The sequence below is a fragment of the Rattus norvegicus genome, chromosome 12, assembly GCF_021556685.1.
Source record: "Rattus norvegicus strain SHRSP/BbbUtx chromosome 12, alternate assembly SHRSP_T2T, whole genome shotgun sequence".
Classification (NCBI taxonomy): Eukaryota; Metazoa; Chordata; class Mammalia; order Rodentia; family Muridae; genus Rattus; species Rattus norvegicus.
Window position 1 is genome coordinate 34304639 of NC_141545.1, and position 23098 is coordinate 34327736.

At 49.6% G+C, this 23098-nt stretch overlaps 1 long non-coding RNA gene across 2 annotated transcripts; it reads left to right on the top strand.

Annotated features, from left to right (window-relative positions):
• The first annotated feature begins 12273 nt into the window (after nt 1-12273).
• Nucleotides 12274-20419, top strand: LOC102555340 (uncharacterized). Of its 2 annotated transcripts, none has more exons than XR_015634778.1 (7): nt 12274-12796; nt 14751-14906; nt 17573-17802; nt 18982-19092; nt 19247-19453; nt 19851-19947; nt 20248-20418. It is a non-coding gene; the product is annotated as an uncharacterized LOC102555340 (long non-coding RNA). The 2 variants fall into 2 exon arrangements; XR_015634777.1 differs by having other exon boundaries at nt 12297-12796; nt 19247-19464; nt 20248-20419.
• Nucleotides 20420-23098: the final 2679 nt, after the last annotated feature.

Genomic DNA, 23098 nt, shown 5'->3' on the forward strand with positions numbered 1-23098 from the left:
AACCTCTTCCTGTTAAGGTTAGTGACTCCATGATAATTAGAAGCAGCATGAGTCCCAGAGGTAAGGGTGAAATATGTTCCTCAGCAAAATAATGGTGATTGCTACAACCTTTAGAACAGCCCTTAAGGCTGTGGGAAAGAACTATGAAAACACGAGTTCAAAAATACATAATTTCTCAAATATGCAAAATATAAGGATGCAATATGAATTATATTGCTTCATGGACCTAAAAGAATAGAGGCACTTGTACTATGAGCTAGCTTGTCAGAAAGATAGAAAGGCAAGCAAATTACTGAGCTCCAGGTCAGCCTGGGACACAGCAAGTTTAGGTCCAGACATGGTGGGAACGGTGGTCTCAGAGCCAGATCCCACCCAGCTAACTTATTGTCTGAGCCTACAGAGGTAGGCAGATCTGGAAGTGGTGATCTCAGAGCCAGACCCCAACCAGCTAAACTTATTGTTTATGAGTACAAAGGCAGGCAGATATCTGAGTTCAATTGTTATATTAAAAAAGTACTTGGTGTCTTTTCTAAGAATCAAGGTGCTGATTCATGGGATAATCAAAAGGGAACCTGGGGTGGACGATTGAATTGATATGTAAATAAAAGACTGGGCTTTGGTCTGCAAGAGTGGTCCAGATCTATCTTGAGAGACATCTCAAGCAGAAACAGGCTGTCAGCTTGTATCCACAATTTTACTTCAGGTTGTTCTTTTGCTGCTCCTGAACACCCCTTCTTCAGGAACCCCTCTCCAAACTGAGGCTGTTCCTTGGCACACAGTATGACATGTGTCTGATTTCTGAACAGGAGAATAGTAAGAAAACCCACCTATGTTGTATAAGCCACTAAATCAGTGGGGACATTTGAGAACAGCTGGAAGAATCCAGTATCTATGTCCATTGTATCTGTTACCTTTTTTCCCATGGCTTTGTGATCAAATGCTGTTAAATTATGGGTCTATCCCTTTTTTTTTTAAAAAAAAAAGAATTTTGGCCTTCACTCTACTTTATTGACTCTATCTATCTATCTATCTATCTATCTATCTATCTATCTATCTATCTATCTATCATCTACACACACACACACACACACACACACACACACACACACACACAATGGGAGTTGGGTCTAGTGCCACTTGACTCCATAAATATCCCAACCGAGTGGGGGCAAGGGAATGAGTCAACATGGTGCTGAATTGGGAGGGATAGCCAGCTATCAGAGGAGCAGTCAGTGATGGCAGTCAGGTCACACCTCTTCTAAGTCCAAGTGCTCACTATGGTGATTGTCTGGACGAGTTTCCCATCACATAGATCCCAATTAAGAGTTGTCTCCCACCCATCACACTGCTGCACATGGATGTGTTTTCCTCCATTCCTGTGATGGTTTGAATATGCTTGGCCCAGGGAGTGGCACTATTAAAAGGTATGGCCCTGTTGGAGTAGGTGTGGCCTTGTTGTGTCACTGTGGGCATGGGTTTAAGACCCTCATCCTAGCTCCCTGGAAGCCTGTGTTCTCCTGTCTGCCTTCAGATAAAGATGTAGAACTTTCAGCTCCACCCTCACCATGCCTGCATGGACACTACCATGCTCCCACCTTGATGATAATGGACTGAACCTCTGAACCTGTAGACCAGCCATGATTACATGTTGTCCTTGTAAGCGTTGCCTTGGTCATGGTGTCTGTTGATAGCAGTAGAACCCTAACTAAGACAATCCTGCTACACAAGGAACTTGGCCTTCCTGTCATCTGTTGTAGCCTCGTGGAACTCCAACTGCAGCTGAAAGCTGACCTCTGTTTGTTGGAAGGACTGTGTATCTTTATGATGCTAATCCCCCATTCTTCTTCACAACTGTGGTAGGCTTGGTCGTGCAAGCCACGCGTCTGGTAGCAAAGCCCATGCTGAGTGACTTCAGGAAGTCATCCAGATTCTTGCTGTCTATGAGTTTCAAGTGCCCATGAAGCTGTTTGCCATGGTGATTGGCAAACAGCGACAGAGAGGGCACTGTTGGGGGCTCAGAACCAGCCTACCACTTTTGAGGTACAGATTACACTAAGAGAGCAGATTGACAGTTTGGAGAAATCAGCCATGCCAACTCTGTAGTTTGCCTATTGAGACAAAAAAACTGACAGATCCTGCTCTGAGAACATAGATCTCAGTGTGGATGGGGGACAGGTACCCCAGTCCCCAAAGCTATACAAGTTAGAATATCATAGTTCATCAAATGACTTCTCACCTCAAGGTTCAATCATGTTCTTCTTGACTCAGGATTCCCTCTCCTGATAAAACTCATTCTGAAGGTGGGGGATGTGCCTCAAGTGTCTTCTCTATCAACCAACTGAAGTCTCTCTTTTGTTATAACCCCGGACAAAAATTAACTTAATGGAGGAAGAACTTATTCTGTTCATGGTCCAAGGGATATAGTGCATTATGGTAGGGAAAGCTGGTGGGCGGCTCCCATGGGTGGTGGGAGTGGTAGTGGGAGGTTTCTTGCTTATGTCTCAAGGATCATGGGAGGCATACTGGGCAAGCTATAAACACCTTATAAGCATCTGTAGTAAAAAACTATTTAAAAAATCCCGTCACGGGGTTTCTTCCCTCTTTAAACCGTTTATGTTCCCGGATGAAAGACACACACTCACAGCCTTTATATTTTACTATGTCTTATGCAGCACAATACCTGGGCAGCTGCCTATCCTCCATGCTGTTGGAATCCACTTTCCTACCGATAACTACGAGTTACTATGTTTTATCAGGGCTGCTCTTAGCTCCAGTTAGGCAGCCCTCTGGAGCATGTTCTCTTGGCCCCTAGCCCATGGTGGCTCTTCTTTCTCCCCTCCTGCATGTTCTTCTCTATCCCATGGTAGTGTCTTTCTCTTCCCTTTCCTCTTCCTCATGGTCCCAAGTCTAGGAAACCTAAACCCTGCCTATCTCTCTTCTCCCCAGCTATTGGCTACTGCCCTCTTTATTTACCAATCAGAGTTAACTGGGGGCGGGATCCCTCAGTGTCTTACTTATGGACTCTCTTTGGGGCAGTTTTGGGGGGGCTCAAATTAGCATTGGAATACAGGCAGCATCAGGCCAAGCCCCTACGAACATCTACAAGTGACCTGTGACCCACTTCCTCCTACTAAGCCCCACATGCCAAAGGCTCTACGGGTTCCCCAAACAGTGCCGCCATCTTGGGGAGAAAGTGTTCTCACCTTGTATACTCATGTCTCTAAAAAGCTGAGGAGATGCAGAACCAGGCTGACTGCCCTCTCTGAAGCCAAGTGTGTACGGCATTATCAGGGCAGGGACTGAGCTCGAGATGGGGCATAGATCAGGTGTGAGAAGGGCACGCTCAAGAGGGACCAGCACAGCATCCCACAGTGCCCCAAAAGTCAGAGCATGTGACTACGTCAGTCTGTACTTCTGTCACTCTGAGCGAGGGCCTGGTGAATGAGTCGCCACTCGGCGGAACCAACGCCGCCATTTCTAAACAAACTTGGTGGAGGCCCAGCAGTCGCGTTCCGGAACAGAAAACTCTTGGCTCTGTCAGAGTGTTTTCGTTTTCTGTTAAGATGACTGTGTTTTGTGCTTTCCCATCCTGACTGTGAAAACCATACATCTAAAGATTGATTTTGTTAAGAAAACGCTCTTTATGATCTGGGCTTTCACACATTCACAGGCGCCTGGGAGCCATTTATCCTCTCGCTGGCAAGTCTGAGCCACACTTACCATCACTTACAGAGCAGCGGGGAATTCCTCCCTGATCTAACCAGCGCCTAGGCCAAGGCGTGAGTTCTAGAACACTGTGCCTTGTAGAGGCGGGGTCCTTTCTGGAGTACACATGGATTTTAGGATGACAGTCCATGTCTAGGACAAGACTGGCTGGGTGAACCCTAAGACTTTGACCCCTTACCTGAGGTACGTCCACTCCTCTAGCTTCCACCACTGTATCAGGTCCATGCCTCTCTGGTTCTGGCTGTGATCGGAACTAGCAGTTAAGGTCTGTGAATTAAACTTGCCTGGAGGCAACTTGGGGAAGGCAGAGGCAGTGAGCTGTGATAGGGTGACTACTGTTCAGTCAGTCCCAGCTGGAGGTGAAATTGACCTCAAGCCAATGATGTGAATTCCTCCAAGCCCTTCCCAAGGTCATACTCCAATATCCTACCCCCACATCGAGGTGTCTGGGGGCATGGCTGCTCTCTGTTCCTCTGTGTGACCAGTCCTTCTTTGTGGCCCTTTGACTAGCCAGGCCTTTGAAAGGTGAGTGAGTCATGGGCAGAGTTCTCAGGATGGCATTTTTGTGCTTTGTATGGTTCCAATATGAAATGTCTTCTCTTGCTCATTCGTTGAATACATCATGCTTACCTTATAATGCAGTGGCACTATTTTGGAAGGTTCTGGAAACTGTAGGAGATGTGGGTCTTGGTGAAAGAAGTAGATCACTGGATGTGACTCTGAAGGTTGTCACAGTGTAATGGTTGGTATGTGCTCAGTCCAGGGAGTGGCGCTATTTGGAGGTGTGACCTTGTTGGAGGGGTGTGGCCTTGTTGGAGGGGTGTGGCCTTGTTGGAGTAGGTGTGGCCCTGTGGGCATGGGTTTTATTTAAGACCCTACTCCTAGCTATCTGGAAGAGAATCTTCCACTAGCCGACTTCAGATGAAGATATTGAACTCTCAGCTCCTCCTACACCAGGCCTGCCCGGATGCTGCCGTGTTCCTACCTTGATGATAATGGACTGAGCCTCTGAACCAGTAAGCCAGCCCCAATTAAATGTCGTCCTTATAAGAGTTGCCTTGGTCATGGTGTCTGTTCACAGCAGTAAAACCCTAAGACACCCAGGTTCCTGTTTCTCCTTTAAGCTATTCTCTCAGGTATTTTAGTCACGTCTGTAAAAGTAGCTAAGAGTGCCCTTGCAACAGAGAACCCACAGGCCCATGGGAAGATGCAGTAAGAAGTTGGCTGCCTGTTCTTTAGAATGGGACTTTCACTAGAACATGCCCTGCCTGGCACTTGACTTTGGACTTCTCGCCTTCTGGACTGTGAGGACGTTTCTGTTGTTTCAGCCCCTTGGCTGGGGGATTTTGTTAAAGCATGATTGTCTTTGTTTCTTTTACTATTGCTATGACAAAAGCAATACAAGGGAGAAAGAATTGATTTGGGCTCACAGGTCAAGGGTACAGCCCATCACGGTGTGGAAGTCAAGGAATGTGAGGTGGCAGGAACTTGAAACATTTGGTCACATTCACAATCAGGAGGCAGAGAGTGATGGATGCTTGTGCTCAGCTCTTTCTCTTATTTTTAATAGAGCTCAGGATTCCAGCCTAGGGAATAGTGTCACCCACTGTGGACAAGTCTTCCTACCTCGGTGAACTTAAGATACCACCATCATGGGGGCTGGAGAGATGGCTCAGTGGTTAAGAGCACGGACTGCTCTTCCAGAGGTCCTGAGTTCAAATCCCAGCAACCACATGGTGGCTCACAACCATCTGTAAATGAGATCTGATGCCCTCTTCTGGTGTCTGAAGACAACTACAGTGTACTTATATGCATAAAATAAATAAATAAATCTTTAAAAAAAAAAAAAACATACCACCATCATTGGCACCTCCCTGACCCTGAGAGACATGATCAGGTGAAGCCACAATCCTCCTGTGGACTAGAAAAGATGAGCCTCCTGGGTCATTCTTTACCAAACAGAGCAGACTAGACAGTAGGGGAGGAAGTCAAGGGAGCGTTGGGTGCTCAAAAAAATGGGTGCTATGATCGGAATGTCTTAGTACCTTCATAATTCATGTGATTGAAATCCCCACGGTCACTTTGCCAGAGTATAAAGATGTGTAACTTTCAGCAAATGATTCTGACATAACAATGGAGCCTTCAGGATGGTGACTGGGGAATATTACTCAGGGGTAGGAGGAACAGCATTTGGGAAACAGACTTGCTTTGCTACATGAACCTGCCTGTTCTTGAATGATGGGCTCCCAGCCTCTACTTCTATCAGAACTGAATCCCTATTGTTTATAAATTACTCCTTCTGGTGTTTTTGTTGTTCTAGCAATCTAGACAGAGTAAGACGGAGCTTCTGACCCTCCTGTAGGGCCCCTGAGGCTTTCCTGAGGGATGCGTGTTCCCTTGTGTTAGGAGTCAGTCAAGTTTGTATGCTAGAATGTAAGGAAGAGAAGATTAAGGGAGAGAGAGAGAGAGAAATGATAGTGGCTGGCAGGGAGCCTGAGGGACCAGGAGGAAAGACTGAAAAATCTCTGCTGTCTCTCAGGGATAAATTAAAACTCATCTAGAGTGAGCTGACTGCATGCCCAGGAGATGCTAGATGCTTCCTTCCCAATGGCAGGGTGTGTGTGTGTGTGTGTGTGTGTGTGTGTATATGTGTAGAAACCAAATATGTCCTTTCTAAATCTCAGAAACCGGCGGCAAGCACGCGAGAGTGGCAAGATCATATGAAATCTGAAAATCCATTTTCATCTAACAGATGAAAATTCTAGAGTCTAGATTTAGGCATTAGTAGGGAGCCGATAAGAAATATAGCCAGGCGCAGCTCGGAGAGGGATAACAATGTACATTTAACAGGAAGAAATATCAGCATCTGGAGTTCGAGTGATGAGAAAAATGGGAAGTGTTTACAAAAGCCTTTAAATCCAGTGCCAGCTCCACATAGGCTAGGGACACACTGTGACAAGCCCAGGAGTCCACTTGGCCTCATCCTAGCAAATGGGATTATGGTAGCTGTCTGAGTTTGCTTTCTAGTGCTGTGATAAACACCAAGACCAAAAGCAACCTGGGAAGGAAATGGTTTGTTAAAGTTGCAGGTCTCCGTCGCTGAGGGAAGTTAGCTCATGAACTCATTCAGGGCGGGAACCTAGAGGCAGGAACTGAAGCATAGCACGTGGAGGAGTGCTGCTCCCTGGATTGTTCCCCATGGCTTGCTCACTCTGTTTTCCTACACAACCCAAGACCCATGGGGAGCAGCTAGTCACAAAGAGGCGGGCACCCCTATACCTGTTGCTAATCAAGAGGCTGTCCCACAGACCATAGGCCAATCTGATTGACGCAATCCTTTAGTTAAGGTTCCATCATCCCAGACGACAAATTGAAAACAACGGCAATAGCAACAGCAGCAGCAGCAGCGGCGGCGGCAGCGGCAGCAGCAAACAACCAGGCCAGTGGTCAGAGCATCACTTCAGACTGAGCCTGTCAGGATCTGGGAAGATTGCGTCTCGTTGAGTTCCCACCCTGTAAGGACTGCAGCTCTGAGGGAACCAAAGAATATCGCTAAGTCACACTGCATGCACAACAAACCTCACACCAGAGAGACACAAGAGGGTGGGCGCGTCTGCCGGGGTGAGAAGGAGCAGGGGACTGAGAAGCAGGCAGGCTCCTATAGGATTTCTTGGGCGGGCAGGGCTTTCCAGGGTGGAGATTTTCAGGGTGTGAATTGGTGGGATTTCAAGTCCTGAGCTTGGGGCAAGCTTGGGGATGGGTGTGGGACAGTGGACCATGCCAGGAAGCTTAGTAAGGTAGAGTGGGTCTGAGACCCTGGCACTCAGATACACACACCTGAGACGGTAGTCGCCTCCCTGCTCCAGGTTCCTGGCCCCATGAAGGTCACGTAGCCCAGAGCAGAGCTCTCCATGCTACTGAGGTATCTAGAGCCCCTGAGGGTTTAGCCAATAGGCTTCCCTGTCAGGATCTCTGGGCCACCCTGAGAAGCTGGTATGCGTCCATTTTTTTTCATGATGAAGTCAATAAACAGTATGGATAGACATGGACTGTCTCTTCTATTGAAACCACCATGGGGAGCATGGAGAAGGCCTTTGCCTGAGAGCTGCAACCTAAGTCTCCTGTAGAAGGCCGCTCTGTGCTCCCAGACAAGCGCCACCAAGCTAAGGACAACCACTGATGAACTAAGCCGGAGCTTCCATTTCCCCTAGCACTATGCTGGTCTCCATCCTCAGCCCACAGGCCTTCAACAGTCCCAGCCTTGCTTGTTGTGGGGCCATGGACCCCTCATCCTTCATTCCCAATTCCTCAGTATGGCACCCCAGTGGTGACAGGGTCCCCGGGGGGGTTAGGGAACCCCAACTTTGGTTTCTCTCATCTTAGACTGTGTTCTCCCAGCCCCTGAGCCATGTCTCTCTGCTTGGCAGGCACAGTCAAGCACTCCCTGTGCTTTGCCTCCTCAGTGGCATTCCACATCCCAGGGATGGGGCAGAAGACAGATCCACTGATTAGTGAGTTTTTGGAGCTCAGGGATTGGTAAGCTTTCAAAGTCCAGATGTGGAGCAGAATTTTTACCCTACACACCCACAGGGGCATTTCCAGTGTTATCACTCCCCATATCAGAAGAAACTGTGGCACAAGTAGGTTTTGGAGTTGATAGAACTCACAGATCCTGTGAGGTGTAGAGCTGGGACTCCTGCCCTTAGTATCTGGCTGCACCATAGTGAGGTGATAACAATCGACGGCAGGGTTGAGGCCCACATCACACAGGCCTTAGGGTTAGACTCAGCTCATCTGAAGTCCCAATTTGCCAGCACCCTGGCTCTTTGATTTTGCTTTCTGTTCATTATGGTGGGGGCGTTAGTTACTTGCTCATTTCTGTGACCAAATATCTGACCAGAAAACAATTTAAAGGAGGATTGGTTGATTTTGAATTACAGTTTGGGGACTATCACAGCCAGGAAGGCATAGTAGTGTGTGTGTGTGTGTGTGTGTGTGTGTGTGTGTGTGTGTGTGTGTCGGGCCGTGGGGGGAGGGATGGATTAAGGCACCTGGTCACATTACACCTACAGTTAGGAGGCAGAGATCAGACAGGAAATGGGCCCAGGTTGTAAAACTTCAAGGCTCGCCCCCTTGTGACTCATTCCCTCCATTGAGGGTCCACCTCCTAGGATTTTTTTTTTTTTCCGGAGCTGGGGACCGAACCCAGGGCCTTGTGCTTCCTAGGCAAGCGCTCTGCCACTGAGCTAAATCCCTAAATGCTCTGCCACATTCTAAAACAGCACCGCCAGCTTCAGACCAAGGGTGGGGCGGGGCCGGGGCGGGGCTGGGGTGTGTGTGCTTGCTCACCTGTTAACAGGCTGAGGCTCTGATTTCTCAGACAGTTCAGGATGTGCTGCCTAGGGAATGGTGCCTCCCTTAGTGGTCTGGGTCGTCCCACATCAATTAACTTAATTAAGGCAATCTACCATAGACTTGGCCGGAGGCCAATTAAGGAAATCCTTACTGAGACTCTCTTCCCAGAATGGGAACGCATTGGCAATTAAAGCTAATCACCATAAATAGGAAATGGAATGCCTCACACGTGTTTATGTGTTAGAGGAGCTTGGCTTCAAATTTTGGGAGAGTCTGGAAATTTTTAAGAGGCGGGGCTTAGCCGGAGGAGCTGGTCCTTGAGAGTGTATTGTCCTTGGTCTATTGCTTTCTCTGCTTCCTGCCTGTCATGAGGTGAACGTCTTGCCTTGCTAAATGTTACCAGGCACAATGATGTTCTGTCCATTCACACGGGGCCAGGCAGCACTGGACGGAGGTCTCTGACACTGTGAAATAGAACCATTGTTTTTTCCTGTAAGTCATTGACTGGGGTGTGTGTGTGTGTGTGTGTGTGTGTGTGTGTGTGTGTGTGTGTGTGAAAGAGAGAGAGAGAGAGGGACAGAGACAGAGAGAGACAGAGAGACAGAGAGAGAAGACAAAGAGAGACAGAGAGAGGGACACAGAGAGACATGGAGAGACAGAAAGACAGAGACAGAGAGAAAGAGAGAGGGACAAGAGAGACAGAGACACACAGAGAGAGACAGAGAGACAGAGAGGGACAAGAGAGACAGAGACACAGAGAGAGAGAGAGACAGAGAGGTTCACAGACAGAGAGACACGCAGACAGAGAGATCCACAGACAGACAGAGATGCACAGACAGAGACAGAGCAATGGAAACTGAATTGTTCCTTCTGTACTTGCTGACCACAGCTCTGGGCAACTGGCCCTATGGAGAAGCAGCCTACCCACCCCAGCTTCTGATCCTGCAGGAAGCACAGCCCAGCTGCTTTTTAGCGTGTTCTACTATTTCTGCATGTTATTGAATGTAGGTGTCTCAATAAAGCCCCGTAAGCCAATGGGATGAAAAGACACAAATGGTTGTTGCCATGAAAGCTGGATTGGAAACAGCACTTAAGAAAGATCCTCTGAGTACGGTGCAGTTAAGGCAACTATGGAGACCTGGTAAAAATATTATATATATATATATATATATATATATATATATATATATATATATATATATATATATATATGAAAACTGAAAGTGTAGGTTTAGTTGCTTTATTTAAAAACACTAACAAAGGATTCTATAACTGTAACTCCTGGGTGCTATTCCATTTCAGCGGTGATGTGAGAGTGTATTAGTCATGGCTTTCTAGAGGACAGAGCTAACATAATACGTGTGTGTGTGTGTGTGTGTGTGTGTGTGTGTCTGAACAATCCCACAACAGCTCCCTGGTGAGAAGGCCGAGAACACGGTAGCCAGTCCAAAAGCCTCAAAACAAGGCTGTCCTGGTTTGCTTCCTGTCGCTGTGATTAAAACATTGGTCAAAAAAAGCAACTTGGGAAGGAGGGGGTTTATTTGCCTTACAATTCCCCATCTCAGTCCCTTTATGACGGAAGCCGAGGCAGCAGGTCAAGGCAGACACCTGGAGGCAGGAGCTGAAGCAGAGGCCGCGGAGGATCACGGCTCCTGGCTTGTTCTCCTGGCTTTTGCCAGCTTGCTTGTTTATACTCCAGGATCATCTTCCCAGGGCTGGCAGCCCTCACCGTGGGCTGGATCCTCCCGCATGAGTCAATCAAGGAAACGCTCCAAAGATACCTGTAGGCTGGTCTGATGGTAGGCTAGTCTGATGGAGGCATTGCCTCAACTGAGGGTCCCTCTGCCCAGATGACGCTAGCTTGCGTAAAGTTGTCAAAAGACTAATCAGCACAAAGGATGAATCAGTAATGGGATCCTAGTTCAAAGTTGAAGGTCCGGAAACTCCTGAGGGGAGTCTCTGATGGCATTAAAGGGCAGAAGAGGCAAGAGTCTTGCCGTTCATGTTCATGGATAATGGCTGCAGTTTACCGAGAATAGCTCGTGCTGGCTTCTTTCTTCCCACTTGGTTCCCACTTGGTTCCCACTGCCTAGATGGCGTCGCCCACATTTTAGACAAGTCCTCCCCACCTTAGTCAGTCTTCGATGGAGAAGGCCTCACAGGGACACATCCAGAGTGTCCTAAGCATTCGGTAATCTAATTTAAATACTCAGGACCAACCATGGCCAAGGAAGTGAGCCAGCCTCCGGTTAGGGAACCCACGCTTGGAGGCTCAGCAGCGGTAACGCATTCATTCCACGCAGCGCTGCCAAAACAAGACTCTGAAGGGGCGGCAGGCGTTTGTCGTGACTTCCCACCTTACCCCACTTCACACAGTTAAGCCACTGACTGTGGGGGTGTCTGCCGCAATTTGGCGCTCAATGGCAAGGAGCGAACATAGATAGCGTTTGCTTTTGTTAAGGGGGAAGACGCAGAGCCTGCTGGGCACAGTGCACACCTATAATCCCAACATAGGCAGGAGCATCACGAGTTCAAGGTCATCCCTGACTACATAGCAAGTTTGAACCAGCCTGGACTACATAATACCCTGTCCAAAAAATTTTTTTAAAAAAGGATAAATTAAACCAAGAAAAAAAACTGGAGGCTTTACTTGAAGAAACCAAAGCTTTTCTGTCTTTGCACCGGAAGTTCCAGAGTTGGGGAAATCTCTGGACTTCTCTGTTAAACCTACAGATCTGCCCCCCCCCCCCGCCTTCTTTCTCTGCCTCCCAGATGTCCCTGCCCTCTGTTCCCTCTGATTACAGACCAGCTTTCTGTGCCCCTGTGACACTTCCCCTATACTTTCCCCACTATCCACAAACCCATACTGGTTTGTTCCACAAACTCTCCTTTGGTCATCCCTGACCAGTGGCTGACCAGAGGGAGGGTGAGGGAGTACAGGGAGCTCCATGGACTCGGACTCTGCCAAGGCGTCCATAGTGGCACCAGGCCCTCAAGTACTCCCTCCTCTCCTCCACCCACTCGTCCATCCTATCCAGGTACACGAAGAGGAAGGGATCCAAGCCCTGGCCACATCCTGCTATAGCGACAGTGACTCTGCTTCCACGTATAGTAGGTGGTGTCACAAAGGAGGCCGTGGTCTGCTGCCCCTGTGATAGCTGGCTGTGATGACACAGAGGCCAGTGTCTGGCTGTGTCTTCTCCATCTTCCTTCTGAGCATCTTTCCAACAGGGAGAGGGTGTGCTGTGAGAACGCACCAGAGTGCGCGCCTCTCCCTGACTCCACACATGGAGGGAGCTCCTCTACCCTCAGGCGTTGGCATCCCTAGAGCATCTATGCTGGTGGAGACCTAGACCCAAGGAGGAGCTGTGAACAGGACAACCAGTGCTGTTGCCTGACGGCAGGGGCCCAAGACACGGGACGATGGCCGTGCTGGTGGAGGAGGCTTTTCACACAGCCCGCTGAAAGGCTTGCACGTGCACAACTGCACGACAGTGGCTTGGTCTCCATCCCCGGGGCCATTCCTTCTGGAGCTACATTTGATTTGAAGATCCCTGAGAGTCCGTGGTGGGCGTCTGCCTGGGAAGCTGAGCAGAAAGATGGGAGCATCTTGCTAGATGGAGGAGAGGGTCAGAATTGGGTCACATGCATTCTCTGTGCACGGCATTTGACGGGAGGTGTGTGCTACAGTGACGGGCGGAGAGACTGTCTCCAGGTAGGCAGGGGAAGGCCCAAGTAAGGAGGCCATGTTTGAGTGAGGCCTGCATAGAGCTATGGAGAATATTCATCCATGGAATACGGAGATTATCAGGAGAAGAGTCCTGAGTTGGGGATGGGCCTGGTCTATGGGAATATGGCTGGGGCAGGAGGAAGAAGCGAGGGCTGGGACTGTAGGTCATGTGCACCATGGTCCTTGAGGATGCCATCCTACCAGAGACATTTTCCTCCCTCACCTTGGTTCTTGCTGTCTTGAGAAGGACACCAAGCACTTGGCTTCCCAACATTCGTTGTAGTCAGATGGTCACCTCAGTACCTGGAGTCCTGTCACTGCCTCATCAATCAGAAGGATCCCATGAGCCTTTGCTCAGGAGGAGGTCCCGGGGGAAATTTAGTGCTGGGCTAAATTTCATGATCATTATGCATCTGTTTCTGGTTGCGTCTCAGCTGGGCTGCTGGTGACCAGTCTGGGCCCCAGGCAATGCATCCCAGCAATGGGCACCTGTGTTCCACAGGGTCAGAGAAGGCAGGCTGCCCTGTAACCTCATCTGGGAATAATATGGGATCTGCCATTTGAGCCTGGCAGATGGACTGGGCACGGGGACGGTGGGGACATCAGCATCTGTCCACGATCCAGCCCTAAATGCGGATCTGTACCCAGGCCAAGTCAATCCCACTAATCCATTTCAAAAGAAGAGAATCGAATTTGCGAGACAGTAATAGAGCAGTAATTGAAATTGTAATTCCATGAAATCCCATTACTTACGTTGAGGCTGGAGACGCGGGGTCTGGTTTCCTGGGCTGCATTTCGGGTTCCTGAAGAGAAGCTTTGCTGTCCCCACAGGCTGTGGCCTCCTGATAGGAGATGCGTCTCAGAAGAGCAGGCTCGTGGGCAGGGTCCCAGAGGCTCCTGGCTGCCCCAGAGCACTGCAGTCTCCCCACAACCTTGCCTGTTTGCACCCAGACTACCACCACCAAGTCCCAATCCCTGAGCCAACACAGAGCGTCACTACGTAGCTTCTGCAACCCTCCGAGGACCTTGGGGATGTTTAACATAGAGGTTCGGGCGCAGGGCCACCCGAGATGTGGTATTAAGTCACTTCCACATTAGCTCACTGGAGATGGTACCCTTAACACCAACCTCGTTCCCACCCAGTCCCGGGTAACAGCAATTCATTGGTGAATTAGACCATCGCACAGCTTAGTCTATAAATAGATCTACTCACAGCCTGGAGCAGAGAGAATGTCCTTGACATGGATGAAGAGATCACGTCCTTGGCTTTAAGACAAAGATGTTGTCCTCAGAGGGCAGTCACTTCCCTGGAGCACAGGAACAAAATCAGGATCCTAGGAGAATCCCATCCTAGGAGAATGACACACCCCTGACCCTCTTCTCCTGAGTGAAGGAAGGGAAGAGAGAATAGACAACCAGCTTCAGGCAAAGTTTCTGCTCAGGGACTTGTACGGACTCCATATTAATACGTTAGTGATGGAAGGCACGCAGAGGGAGACGGAGGAGGGGTTTCCAGTAGGTTTCAGGAGCAGAGTCCTCACTGTGTGCTGGACGCCGCCCAGCTATGCTACCAACCAGGGATGTGGTAGTCACGGTAACTCCACGGCAGAGGTGTAAAGGTCAGCCTCACTCTGCAGAGGTGCGGGCTAGGCTCAGCAGTGATAAGAGGCAGAACCCTCATTCATGTGCTTCACCGTGCCTGATGCCGGAGCTCCTGCCTCACGGAGCCTGGGCCTCACCTTGGTTTGGGCCAATGAGCAGTGAGCTTGTGTTCAGACACGGGGGGGGTGCTTGCTGAGTACAGGGTCCGTCCTGTGTTATCTTAGAGTAATGATGAGAATGGAATCCAAGAGAAGACAGGGGCCTATAAGGTAGATATCATCTCTACCTCTTGTGAGGAATAGGAAGATGAAGAGAATCCTCCCTTCATTGTACCCAGGTCTTAAACCCAGCTGTCTGTCACCACGGTCCGCATGGTCAAGCACTGGCTCTGCCGATATCTGCCTGCTCTCCCTGGCCCGCCTCAGCTCCTCATTCCTGGAGATGTCTCTTCGCTTTGCCTGTCCCAGAATGCCATCCCCCAGGCCAGTGTCAGGTAAGCTTGACATCCCCAACATCAAGTCCACCTCTGTGTGACACCTGGCTGGGCCCTCAACACTGTTATTGTCCCTTACTGCCACTGACCCTACATAGTGCCTCATGTCCCAGAAGCCTCTCCTTCATTCTCAGGGATGACCCACCTGTGGTAATAGCGTCTTTGTCATCTGAAATACCTGGTCACTCACATCCTCGCATCACAGCGCACAGTTACCTGGTGACCGTGACATCATCCCGCCATCACACGCTCCTGCTACTCCTTGCTAAAGTCCCAGTCCTGACTGTGAGCTGGGCTGCCACGTGCGCAGCTGGGGGATACCGACTTTGACTGAAGCAAATTGGAGCAGAGTGAGCTTGTCCTCCCTGAGGCCCGGCCGACACCAGCTCAGCCCAGTTGACACCCGCTACCAAAGGACTCGCTCTCGATTTGATCTCCGCTTTGCCACTTTGTCTTTCCTCATAGCCGATCTGTCCTCTGAAGCTGCAGTTTTCCCGCTGACAGGAGGCAGGACACGGAAGTCAGAACAGCTTGTTTAAGTTGGCCCAGGCTTCTGTAGTGACAGCTGAGAGAGAGAAGCCGTTCTCCTGGGAGTCATGGCCCAGCCGAGGGCATTCCGGCAGGAATGACAGGCTAGCCCTGGTGGAGGACCACATGGAGTCTCCCCTGACCAGTGTGAGGAACCAAGTTCACAGTGCTGGCCTTGAGCTAGCTGTGCCCATGGGAACTCTGATTAAAGGACCTGCTCACTGGTTCCTACCCTGAGTCAGGTTGTCTTGGCTCAGTTTGGAGATGAAGAAACTGAGTCATATGACAGCCACACCCTCCTCCCTCTCGCTTTTACTGAGCGTCCCTTATACATGTCATCAATTTCTCTGAGAAAGTGGAGTCATTTTTTACAGAGGTTTCACTTAAATTGTCTCTAATTTAAAACCCCTAGATATTCATGCATTAATCAGATACAAAGACAGTGTACTTAGTTACTGTGAAATTAAAGTGAAATCACTTAGGTGGACTAGGAAAATTAAAAGCTGGCCCATTTGTTATAAATATACATATATATATGCACACACAAATGTTTTATATATACACAAATATATATATAAAACAAATGTTTTATATATCAAATCTCTTATATATATAAAACAAATGTTATATATGTAACACATTATATATATAAAACATATATATATAGATAACTGTGTCTATATGCTTACATCTCTCCTTCTCCCTCTCTCTGTCTCTCTGTCTCTCTGTCTCTGTGTGGTGTGTGGTGTGTTTTGAGACAGGGTTTCACTGTGCATCCCTGCATGGCCCAGGAACTCACTATGTAGACCACACTGGCTTTGAACTCACAGAGACACACCTGCCTCCGTCTCTAATCAAAGGTGTGTGCCTCCACAAGGCAGCTTCACTAGTAACATTTTGACCACACTATTTCTAGTGTTATTTTCAATGCAAATCATGTCACTTTTCACCAAACAAACGACAGACGAGCACAGAACAGTTCCTAGGCACTGTTGTGATGTCTGTGTGAGGTTTGCAACCACAGACACCATTTTAACGGGATGCGTCTTTTCATCGCTTGTTTCCCATGACGGGGAATGCTCGATAAGGCCAGAGGCTCCCAACCCGTGCTCCCTGGTTGTCAGTGGGCGAGTCCTCATGTTTCTCTCTGCGTCTGTAGACTGTGCTCTCCCTCACCTCCCCAGGATTCCCTTCTCACATAGCCCAGTGTATAAATTGTCCCACTCACTCCCCTGTCACCTTCCTGAGGGCTTCGCTATGGTAAACTTTAAGGAACCAGGACAGCCTCACTGTCACTTACAATCATCAACCTTCCAGATTCTCATATAGCCAATGAGGCACTGGGTGTCCCAGGCCCCATGGAGACACAGCAAATGGGAGACAACTGATGCCCAGTGTGCATGCTCAGGAGCTGGTCTTCATCCTGGTGAATCAAAACAAACCCTTCTGTCTTAGTCATGGTTTCCATTACTGTTAAAAGAGACACCATGACCAAGGCAACTCTTAGAAAGGCAAACATTTAATTTGGGCTGGCTTACAGTGGTTCAGTCCATTATCATCATGACGGGAAGCATGGCATCATGTAGACCGACAGTACTGGAGGAGACAAGAGTTCTACATCTTGATCTAAAGGAAGCCAGGAGGAGGTTCTTTTTCCACATTGGGCAGAGCTTGAGCATAAAGACCGTGATGTACTTCCTCCAACAAGGCCACACCCACTCCAATAAGGCCACACCTCCATTAAGGCCACACCTCCTAATAGCGCCACTTCCTATGGGCTAAACATTTAAAACATGAGTCTATGGGGGCCATACCTATTCAAACCACCACACCTTCCTTCTTTAATACCTGTTTCTCCTTGGTATTTTGTCACAGCAACAGAAAGGTAACTAGTATAGCTAGCCGCCTTCCCTAAGCAGGTCTGAACATGGCCAGAGCAAAGAGTAGATGACACTGTGTCCAAAGACTGTGGTACTGCTTGTGTGCCTGTTCTCCTCCCTGGGGAGGAGGGTGAGTCTCCACTGATAACTGGATTGACTGAACCTTTGTCCTGCAAAATGTTAGAGGAAATGGTGGTCTAGCCTCAGGACTCAGGATGCTTTTTTTTTTTTTAAACATTGTCTTTCTCACTACCTCAGGAAGGTGGCAAGCCGTGACATTCTAGCCATGTATGTGACCGTGGATGGAACCCACCAGGAACCCGCCTTTCCGCTACAGAGCACTGAAACTGGGAACAGTTTGTTACACGGCAAGAACGCATGTGTCCTGACCGACTTCTGTCCACACACAGCACCAATTTCCTCAGTCGGATTGTGGCCTTCAGTGTCAGAGCCACAGAGGGCCACCACCCAACGCCTGCCGACCTAAGGTATCTACCCTGCTCGTCCTGCCTAACGTACCTCACCTGGAATACCAATCCCCCTCCCCCTTCACGATCCTGTGTTCCTGTCCTTACCCACCAGGGGTTATAATCTGAGACCAGCCAGCATGGCCCCTGGATATGTATGTGCGCTTATTGGCTCAGTCTCCTGTTAATTCCTTGGCTACTTCTGCTTGTGTCTGGGGCTATGAGGTTCCAGTCGATAATTGGGGCTGGCAATGATGTGCACCTGCCCTGAGCTATGCGCTAGGCTGAGCAGAGTCGTGACTGGGAGATGTATTTCTATTCTGGACAAAGGAGCCAGAGGACAGAGCTTGCCTGAGGCATTCCAGAGATAGAGGGGAAAAAAGGGAAAAAAAAAAAAAACCTGCTTTGTCCTTCAAATTCTGTTTTCCTCCAATTGAAATGTTCACACTCAGCCTGCCACAATGATTCCTGGCCAGAAAGGTCAAGGCTCTAGCTTTGCCCTGTGAGCTGCAAACACATGGGCCCAGCAGCTCTAGGGAGCTGAGTCTGCTCAGTCACCCCGCGCCCCTTTGGTCTGAGTGTTGGCAGATGACAGAAGATGACTCAGCAGGCGAGGGCCCTAGGGTTGGAGGGCGAATCGAACCTTTTCCTCTCTAGCCCCTCTACCCTTTTCTCTCTGGCTGCCCTGAGGAGGCTCTCCGGTGTGGAGCAGGATGAAGATCATGTGTCTGTCGTAGACTCCTGTAGTACCAAAGTCACCTGGGCTCACTTTTCATCCTCCTTGGTCCTCAGAAGCCAGAGAAACACAAGAGATTGGGGATGACTGGACAATGCTATCTTCGCCTTTCAGGGCCAGCCAGCCACAGACTACCCCATCCCTCCCATCACTGTTAAGGGGGACACTTGTGCTGGTTGACCCCTGCTCTTTGGAGTTCTATCTGATGCTTTGGGGGTGCTGGGATTTGGAGATGAGCCAGAAAGTTTGTGGTTTGAAGACCTGGCCCGTGTGGTAGATCTAGTTCTTGAGAGGTCATGGGGTCACAGAGACTCGGACCTGATCAGCCGACTGATCCAAAGGTGGATTCATATCTGTCCTTCTTTTGGACCTAGGAGTCTACTGGGGGACACGGTCACTGGGGTATGCTCTGGAAGGGGACAGCTTGTCTCTGACCTATCTGACCTTGTTTCTCCGCTTCACAGCTGTCATGAGATGAGCAAGGTCCCCCATCACATCCTTCCACCATGATACTTCCTCACTACGGCCCCAAAGCCGTGAGCCAGCCCACCTCGTACTGAAGACCGACAGACGCTGTGAGCCGAAACCACCCATCCTCCCTGGGAAGGGTCCTTCTCAGATGTTGGTGATGTCAGCAGCAAACTGGCTGATGCAGATTATGCTCCTTTCCCACAATCTTATGCGATCCCTCTTAGGACATTCCTGAGCCCAGATTCTACCCGTCTCTAGGTCCAGGAGATGCTGGAGAAGTGATGGGGGCCTGGCTAATCAAAGCTCACCCTATGGATTCTGAGAGTCCAGGCCAGGAAGACCAGATGGCTGGTAGATCGTCAACTGGGCCTGCACAAAGGCTTCTGGGCTATCACGTACAGCCCTGCCTCTGCTCTTGGGTCCTTGCCTCCAGCCACCAGAGGTCTTCAGATCCTGTCAGCTCAGGTTGCAATAGTGTCAGTTTCTCTTCTAAGTTGGCCGAGGCTGGCCCCAGGTGTCACCGCTATACCTCCAAACCAAGGGCACAGTTTGGGAGAGCACAGCTGTAGTCTATCCTGGGGACATGCTGGGGGCTGGAGAAGAGAAGGGAGGCTGTTTGGGGCTGACGGCTGAAAAGATGGCTGCTGCTGAGGGGAGCCCTGGCTCTGGTGGGCTGCTTTGAGGGCTGACTCTGTTTATTTAAATTAACTGAACCATAAATCATGTCTGTCACATCCCAGTCCCATAAGTCCTATAGACATCTGCTGGCTTCTCTGGTAGAATTGCTCTGGGCATCGGAAGATAGTCCCCACGCAGTTAGCTGGTACGACAACTTTACATCACCTGTGTTTTTTATTCTCAGATCCCAGGTTTCTGTAATGGCCCTGGGACAGTTTGGTGCCTCAGCAGTCATGGGAGGAGGGCGAGATCAATAGCAGGATGAAGGACCCTTTTAACACGTGCGTTTAATTTATTACACTTTAAGCGAGTTAATGTCTCCACCTCTCTTCTAGATTACAGTGGTTAATTCAGGTCTTTGCCTGGACTGCTGGTACTCAGCCTATTTCTCTGTTTTATTTTTAAACATGGATGTTAACATTAGTGCTTGAGGGGGTCCTGTGGTGCCACCTTAGCACACCATCCTCTTAGGGTAACTGGCTACACTTCAATGTCACTTCTTTTTTTTTTTTTTTTTCCTTTTTTCGGAGCTGGGGATCGAACCCAGGGTCAATGTCACTTCTTAAAAATCTGTCCCTCAGGCTGGAGAGATGGCTCAGCGGTTAAGAGCACCGGCTGCTCTTCCAGGGGTCCTGAGTTCAAATCCCAGCAACCACATGGTGGCTCACAACCATCTATAATGAGATCTGATGCCTTCTTCTGGTGTGTTTGAAGACAGTGACATATATAATTAATAAATAAATCTTTAAAAAAATCTGTCTCTCTTCTGTGGATGGCTGGCGGTGAGGGGCCTTGGGGTGAATTTCCCACACTCTAGATCTTTAATCATCCTGAAGTTCCCTCTCAACATCCCTGAGAGCATCACCCACTCTCAATTTCTGTTTCTGCTGCCCATCTGACCCATGGATCTTCCTCGAGGTTTACCTATAGCCACACTGCCAGAGTCTGTGTCTTCTTAGGCCTCTGGGAAGTCTGGCCGTTCCTTGTGTGCTGGGTGGCCCTGCTGGCTTCAGAGAGTGTCTCTTCTCCTCTCTCCTCAGTCCTATATGTCTTCTGCAAGACTCTGGGAAGATAGCCTGAACTACATGAATTGTGACCCTGAGGACAATGTAAGGCAGATCCTTCTTGTCTTAGCTGTGCAACTCTGTGGCTTGGGGTAGAGCCTTTGGCGGCTCTGGTTATAGCATGGGTTAGGACACTAAGCCCTGAGGTGGCCTCTAGCATGTCCCTGGCTCCTCCTGGCTCCCCAGGGAGGGTCCAGGAGGCACTGTTTTCAGTTGTGTCCTGGTAAGGTGCATGCTGGGGGCTGCAGGCTCCTAGAGTTCTCCCTGGGTAATTCATCCATCCAGAGCCATAGGCAGCATAGTTACTCAGGACAGTCCTCAGAGGAGTGGCCTGACCAGCCTGGAAAGGGAGGTATATGCAAACAAGGACCTTTCCAGTCACAACAGTCCTGACCTCTGAGCAGCCTGAGGTCAGAGGCTCATGCTCCTGAGCCTCCCCATAGTGACAGACCATGAGGCAAGCTACAAGGCACAGACCCAACGCTGTCTGTCTTGCCATGGTATGAGGACTTGGAAGCAGTGGCCACAGGGTCAGGCATCAGCCTAGCTCCACATAGGCTGCTGAGGGAGCCACCCTAGTGTTATTTCTGAAGGGTAGTATCTACTTACCCCGCCATCCTCCCTGTCAGCCAAGCGCCATCCTCCCTGTCAGCCAAGCGCCACCCTGACCATGGTACCCGCTAAAAGAAACGCAGGTGTAGACATTGAATTTGTGAGAGACAGACACTTGCAGCTGCACCTGGTTCCAAGGAACCCAGGGTACTTCATATCATGGTACTGATGGATGTCTCAGAAGAAATGCCCTTCTTGCCAGGAACCCACGTAATCAGTGAAGTGAAGCTCTCCGTTCTGTAACAGGCACCCACATCGTGGTACAGTTCCAACATAGACAACAGGAAGACTTGGTTGCCCAAGGCGCCCTGAGAAGTACGTGACAGAGTGTGAGCAGAGCCACAGCTAAAGCCCAAAACTACCATCCAGTCTATCTTCCTGCTAAGATATCCAGGCTTTATTTCCCAGCCTGCCTTGCAGCTAGCTAGTCATGTGACTTAAGTGCCCTGTGGATAATGCAGAATGGAATGGGTGCCTTACTGAAGGTGGTAGCCTTTCCTGTAGCACCACTGGCTGGGCCCTTACTGTCCTAAGGAAACCTCCATGGCTGGTGTAGCTATCGGTCTAGGGGTGAGGGAGTCACAGGGCTGCCTGTCTTCTTCACACTAGTGTCACTGAATCCTGGCGTCCCGATGTCACTGCAGCTTTGATGGTCCATCTAGAGGAGGGTGGAGAAGAGAAGGAAGAGATGTGGGCCTGAGAACTTGGTGGGGACACGGATGACCAATGGCCTGTAGTAGGAAGTGAGTAGCTGGTTGATGACCCCTCACAGCTCTGGAAGATCAACTGGAGCCCTCAGAGGTCAGGTCTCCTTCAGAAAAGGGAAGCTTTGTCCCCTCACAGAGGAGGAGCCGTTAGACCTGTGGCTTCTGCTTCCTCCAAGGGTCTTGTGCTGAGTGGTGGCCACAGGCCCTCCTGTCCTGTGTCCTTGTCTTTTTCCCATGTTCGGGGAGCTGCTGACTGGAGGTGTTGGTACTTGCTGTCAAGATATCACCACTGTAGCCCTGGCAGAGAGGTGCAGTCAGCCTGACTGACTAAGTAGTAAACCCGGGAAGGCCCCGAGGACACCAGGACTGAGCAAGTCCCCTCTCTTAATCAGCTGGTGAATGGACATTGTCTTAGTCAGGGTTTCTATTGCTATGAAGAGACACCATGACCACGGCAACTCTTATAAAGGAAAATATTTAGTTGGGGCTGGCTTACAGTTTGAGAGGTTCAGTCCATTATCATCATGGTTGGGAAGCATGGTGGCACGCAGGAAGACACGGTGCTGGAGAAGGAGCTGAGAGTTCTACATCTGGACTAAACCGGTAGGCAGCAGGAAGTGACTGAGACACGCTGACCAAACTTGAGCTTCTTAGACCTCAAAGACCAACCCCCATGGCCCACTTCCTCCAACAAGACCACACCTACTCCAACAAGACCACACCCACTCCAACAAGACCACACCTACTCCAACAAGGCCACACCTCCTAATAGTGTCACCTCCTGTGTATAATCAAGCATTCAAATATGAGAAACTGAGGGGGCCATTTCTATTCAAACCACCATAGACACCACGCTGTGGCAGTTGTCCTGGCTTGGTCTCCCTAGGAAACCCTAAGCTGAGAGTGTGGGTTTTGAGGTTGAGGGCTCCATCCTGAGTCTTCCCAAGTGTCTCCTGGAGGGAAGATTGTCTAGGCTGAGAAAGGGCAAGGACCCAGAGCTGGCTCCTTTGTGAAGCTGAACCTGAGCCTGCCTAAACCTAGAAAGCTAA